This window comes from Podarcis bocagei, assembly GCF_964188305.1.
Source record: "Podarcis bocagei genome assembly, chromosome: 5".
Taxonomy (NCBI): Eukaryota; Metazoa; Chordata; class Lepidosauria; order Squamata; family Lacertidae; genus Podarcis; species Podarcis bocagei.
The window spans coordinates 23,105,625-23,111,734 of NC_138129.1; positions in this window are offsets into that span (position 1 = coordinate 23,105,625).

A 6,110-nucleotide genomic window follows, 5' to 3' on the forward strand; every position below is an offset into this window, starting at 1 on the left:
TCTGTGGGCAAACAATGCTGTCACGTATTTATTTCAACACATTTTTACCTCACTCTTCAGCAAAAGAAGAGTCCAAGTAGCTTATATGAGATTTATAAGACAGGGGTCAGCAACCTTTTTCAGCCGTGGGCCGGTCCACTGTCCCTCAGACCTTGTGGTGGGCCAGACTATATTTTTTTGGGCGGGTGAAATGAATGAATTCGTATGCCCCACAAATAACCCAGAAACGCATTTTAAAGAAAAGCACACATTCTACTCATGTAAAAGCACACTGATTCCTGGAATGTCCGTGAGCTTGATTGAGAAGGCGATTGGGCCACATCCGGCCCCCATGCCTTAGGTTGCCTACCCCTGATCTATAAGAAGCAAAGCTGTCCCTTCCTGGAGGCTTACAGTCTTTTAGACATGACACAAAAGGGGGAAGAGAAAAACAAGCAAATTCAGGCACCAATTCCTAAAGTTACACAGTTGCTCTCATGGCCAGTCGTGGCAAGTAACTGGCTTGGCTTCCTCACTCCCATGATCCACTTCATTTAAACATCACTGGAGCGATGTCCACGGCAACAGCGATGCTGGCAGCAGCTCCCATGTTGTGTAACCGAAACCTCCCATTGCACTTCCTATCTGTCACCAGGGGGCACGACAATATTCTGCAGTATGGCATTTACATCACCTCTTTATAGCCCAATGGGCTTGCCTTTCATTAACCAACCAATCTGGGTCTCGGGCACAACAGCACAGGGAATTTTTTGCTGGGCTTTCTTACTTAGGCAAACAGATGTCTGGTGAGAATTTATATTTTCTTGCATCATAGTTTATGGTTTTCCTGCCCCAAAGGGTCTCCGTGGACCCCAATGTGAAAACCACTTTCGGAGGGAGCGGAAACTGGAGGAAAACTCAACCAGAGTTATTACTTACCTCTGCCTATTATTAAATTACCACTTTTGCTTACTGTTAGGAAATTACTGGCTTGGATCCAAAGAACCATGTAGTTGGCCCAAGGGAGCCGTGGGCTTGTTTTTCCCACACAGCAGCAGCCCCTTCCCAGCACCCATCTGCACAGCAAAATGGTTTCTGAAACATATCACAAAAAGAAGCTTTTGGTATGCCAGGAAGGTCAGCCATTGAAAAAAACCTCAAGCATGAGATCTATAAGAAGCAAACTCAGCCTTGGCTCTGTGGATGTTATGCAGTGGGGTGTTTACGCATGGCCCCAAAGGAGGACCCTGATTTGCATCACATTTGCATGTGCTAATTGATTTGCATAGATGCAAGTTTGGAAATAGCTACTGCGGAAATAAAATATATCTTGCCAAGGTGCACAGGAACATAGGAAGCTGTCATGTTTGCAAGCCATTTTTGAGATTCATTTGAATGAAAAGCAGCATAGAAAGGCATTCAATCAATCCAGCAATCCCGAGTCAGACCATTGGTCCATCTCGCTCAGTATTGTACACTGACGGGCAGAGGCTCTCATGGTTTCAGGAAGGGGTCCCTCTCAGCTCTATCTGCAGAAGCAAGTTCCTTTCTGTTGGTCTGCCACTGCCACCAAGCCAAATGATAGTGACTTATCTCACAGGGTTGTTGTAATAATAGTAATAATAATAATAATAATAATAATAATAATAATAATAATGGGACTGGCGCTGCGGGTTAAACCACAGAGCCTAGGGCTTGCCGATCAGAAGGTCAGTGGTTCGAATCCCCGCAATGGGGTGAGCTCCCGTTGCTCAGGCCCTGCTCCTGCCAACCTAGCAGTTTGAAAGCACGTCAAAGTGCAAGTAGATAAATAGGTACCGCTCTGGCGGGAAGGTAAACGGCGTTTCCGTGCGCTGCTCTGGTTCGCCAGAAGCGGCTTAGTCATGCTGGCCACATGACCCGGAAGCTGTACGCCGGCTCCCTTGGCCAATAAAGTGAGATGAGCACCGCAACCCCAGAGTCGGCCATGACTGGACCTAATGGTCAGGGGTCCTTTTACCTTTACCTTTAATAATAATAATAATTTTATTTATATCCCACCCTCCCTAGCCGAAGTCGGGCTCAGGGCGGCTAACAACAGTAAAAATAACACAGTTTACATAAAATCACAATCAATTAATTGAAATACATTCTAAAATCAATTCATTCTAAAATCAATTCAGAGTCAAATTAATGGCAGCCATTGGGCTAGAGTTCTAAGAGGATTACAGAAGGAGGGGGTCAGACTGTGCCTTGGCCAAAGGCCTAGTGGAACAGCTCTGTCTTGCAGGCCCTGCAGGACTTGACATCTTTCCGCAGGGCCTAGTCTCTTGTGACAGAGTGTTCCACCAGATCGGGGCCACGGCTGAAAAAGCCCTGGCTCTGTAAGTATTACAGCTAGTTCATGCTCATAAACCGCTCTGAACACTTGAAATTGCCATAGGCTACTGCTGCTGACCATGATTTTGTTTTTTTGTTAGAAAAGAAAGGTAGGATGTAAATATAACTACTAACTAAAATAATGTGGGGTTTTTTCCACCATTTATATCTGAATGCATGCAAAAGCAAGCTTTACCCCAACACAGCCCAGCCCCACATATCTTGCCTTCCCTGCTGACATATGAAAGGAGACAGTTGGCAGCCTGATGGAACAATCAGCACTTGCTTTTTTAAGCCTTAGGAACCTCTGAAAAGCCAGCTACTCAAAATCTGGAGAGACACAAAGCTCACTCCTTGCTAGATGACTCTGTGCTGCTGCTCACTGAACAGACAAAGCAAGCCTGTTTGTAAAGGTGACCAGCAAAAGGCCCCATTCTTTAATCCCAAAGAGCCATCTAGTGGCAGAATTTAAAATTATGTGCCTTGCTTGTCCTGAAGAGCTGCCCAGTTTTCAGAACGATAGGCTATATTAAACATTCAGCTTCTGCTGCAAATGGAAACCATCCACTTAAACCCCACTCACAATGTTTAATGTCCATGATACTTGGGACTAAGAGGAGTTGTAGACAAAACACCTGCAGGGCATCAGGTGGACAAAGCTTGGTGTAGGAACTGGGATTGCAGGAGGTCCCTGTGTAACCATTATCTGGCAACCTCCTCGCAGCAACTGTGGGGGGGGGGGCAGGATCAGAGCTAAATTTTCATTAGTTGGGAGTTTCTCTGGGGTGACTTATGGTGCCTTTCTGTTCTTTTATTAAAGTACTGTATACAGGCTGGTTTTTCCTTAAAATCCCAGCTGTATGCACACTCCCAACCCAAAACTTACCTACTCAGTGGAGTTATTGACAAATGGGAACTCCTGTTACTGCCTGGACCAATAAAAGTGACTTCAAACCCTCCAAGTGTCCCTGATTTAGAGAAGCCGTCCCAGTTTCTGATTTGATCCCAGAATGTCCTGCTTTTCCATAAAGGTAAAGGTACCCCTGACCGTTAAGTCCAGCCGCGGACGACTCTGGGGTTGCGGTGCTCATCTTGCTTTATTGGCTGAGGGAGCCGGCGTACAGCTTCTGGGTCACGTGGCCAGCATGACTAAGCCGCTTCTGGCGAACCAGAGCAGAGCACGGAAATGCCGTTTACCTTCCCGCTGGAGCGGTACCTATTTATCTACTTGCACTTTGACGTGCTTTCGAACTGCTAGGTTGGCAGGAGCAGGGACCAAACAACAGGAGCTCACCCTGTCGTGGGGATTCGAATCACCGACCTTCTGATTGGCAAGCCCTAGGCTTTGTGGTTTAACCCACAGCGCCACCCGCATCCTTAGGATGTCCCTAATTTCAATGGAGAAGTGTTGGAGGGTATGGAGTTATCCGACCCCCGAGCAGTCTGAAGGCAATCCTGTATAGGGAAGGGTTTTTTTAAAAAAAGTTTCATGTTTTATTATGTATTTACATATGTTGGAAGCTGCCCAAAGTGATGGGGTAACCCAATAAGATGTGTGGGGTATAAATAATTAATTTATCATTATGGAATGGGATGTCCCTATTTTCATTGGAGAAATGTTGGAGAGTATGTGACTTTGAACCACACAAAGATCAAAAGCACAGATTTTGAGACATCCCTGTAAAAAGTAATTAATTTGCAGTGGTGAACTATGGCCCCTTTGTCAGTATTGTCCTCAACTGCACCTTCAGTATGGTAAATTCTATCTTGTCAAATTAAAAATCCATTATGAAATCTATTATAAGGCAGTCTGTGGATCACCCTTTAAAAAACACATTTACCTGTACATGGAAGCAACCCTGGTCAGATTCAGGTAGCACAAAACCATCTCTGTCTGAATGCTCTTGCAAATAAGCCATAGATTTAACTATCAGGTGCTCCTTGCAGATTGCTTGTTATTAACTCAAAACCAAATTGGAGACAAATCACACTTTGAGTTAAGCACTTAAATAATCAACTGATAGAAGACCAAATGTATGAATGAACCAGCCCTTGGTTTCTTCCTTTCTTTAAGGAAATCCATATCCAGTTAGGCTGCTGAGCGCCAAGATACTGAGATGGTAGAGCAAGAAGCAAGTCAGGGCCAAAGACAAAATCGTGACATATTATTGGTGATCTTCTTTGATGGTCTACTCAGCGGTATGCTGTAAGATTTACACAGAGACCTGCGTAAATCAGTTTGTGTCACAAGGTGAACAAGGGCCAGAGCTCCATGTTTGCCTCTCTTATTACGCCATTCCACCCTGGAAGCAGGGGGTAGGGAACCTTTGGCCCAGTGGCCCAAATTCAGGCCTCTCCATTTGGCCCTCAGGACCCTCTCCAGGACACAAAAAGTTACATAGGTCACACCTTCCATGAGTGATTATGCCTGGATGGAACTAGAATGCATCTTTCTTGCCTGGAAGGGCAGATAGAGAGATGTGGTGTGTTTGAAACTTGATTTTTTTCGCATGACTGGTATGTAACCTACTGTACAAGGGTTACAAGCAGGGCTTTTAAAAAAAAAAAAAAAAAAAAAGCTGGAACTCAGTTCCAGCACCTCTCAGGTGGGTACCATTGCCATTATAAGAGAACAAGGGAGGGATTTGTGGTGAGTTCTGGCACCTCTTTTTCTAGAAGCCACGTCCACTTTTGCGTCTGGCCCCAGCAAACACTTGCAGGCAGCCTCCGGAGAGTTGCCTCCAAAGGAATGTGGAATGTGCTTATTCAGGTTGAACATTTTTACTTGTCTCTGCCTTAAAGAACCAGGCCTCTTTCTCAGACTTGGATGGGTGAGCAGCTATCAATCACCTGCAATTCAATGTGGTCTCAGTCAAAGGGCACTCTGTTCTGACCCTATTCAAGTGTTCAGTTCCTGCAGTACTGTACCCATGAAGGGTTTCAGAGAACACACCTGGCTATATTTATTTATTTACTTTATTAATTGCTTCAGGATGTTTCATGGGAAACAATTAGCTGGGGGGGGGGGGAGAGAGGGAATCAACACAACACAGAAACACGCTTTCTAGTCCAATGCAGAAAAAGACTGAGATAATAAAAAAAAAATCCACTTGAAAGACTTGCTGGAAGAGGAAGGTCTTCAACAGGCTCTGCAAAGATGATAAAGACTGCACTTGTTTCATAAGTGATGAGAGGAAGCTCCACAAAGAAGGTGCACCACCGTGATAAAGGTTTGGTTCCTACGTACTCTGGAATGAAATGGTGTTTATAGGAAGCCCTTGCCCACAGAACACACACGTGTGTGTGTGTGTGTGTGTACACATGGCCAGTATGCACAGCACCAACAACCCCCCATGGCCAACTGAGTATGTATGTATGAAGGATTCCCTCCACAAAGTCACAAACCCTGACTGACACCTGGACCTGCTTAATGGTCCTTTAGACTGATGCCAATCACACGTTTTGCAAGGAGGTGTTCCTGGAACACCTGATGAATCAAGAAGGGAGGTTTCAGTGGGCATGTTCTTGGGTACAGAGTGCCTGACTACGGCTTTGCTAGTGAGGCTGAGTAGACATAAGCATGCTTCAACATCACTAACCTTACAAGGTCTTTGCAACAGCTCCCATCCAAATCATAATTGTAAAGGCTGGAGAAAAATTGAAATTCTTCTTTCTTTCTTTCTTTTTTACAAAGGCACTAGAAGTCAAATTGGTGTTAATTTCTATCAAGGCTAAATACAGACCCATATATTTCAGTATAAATGGGTGGTGCA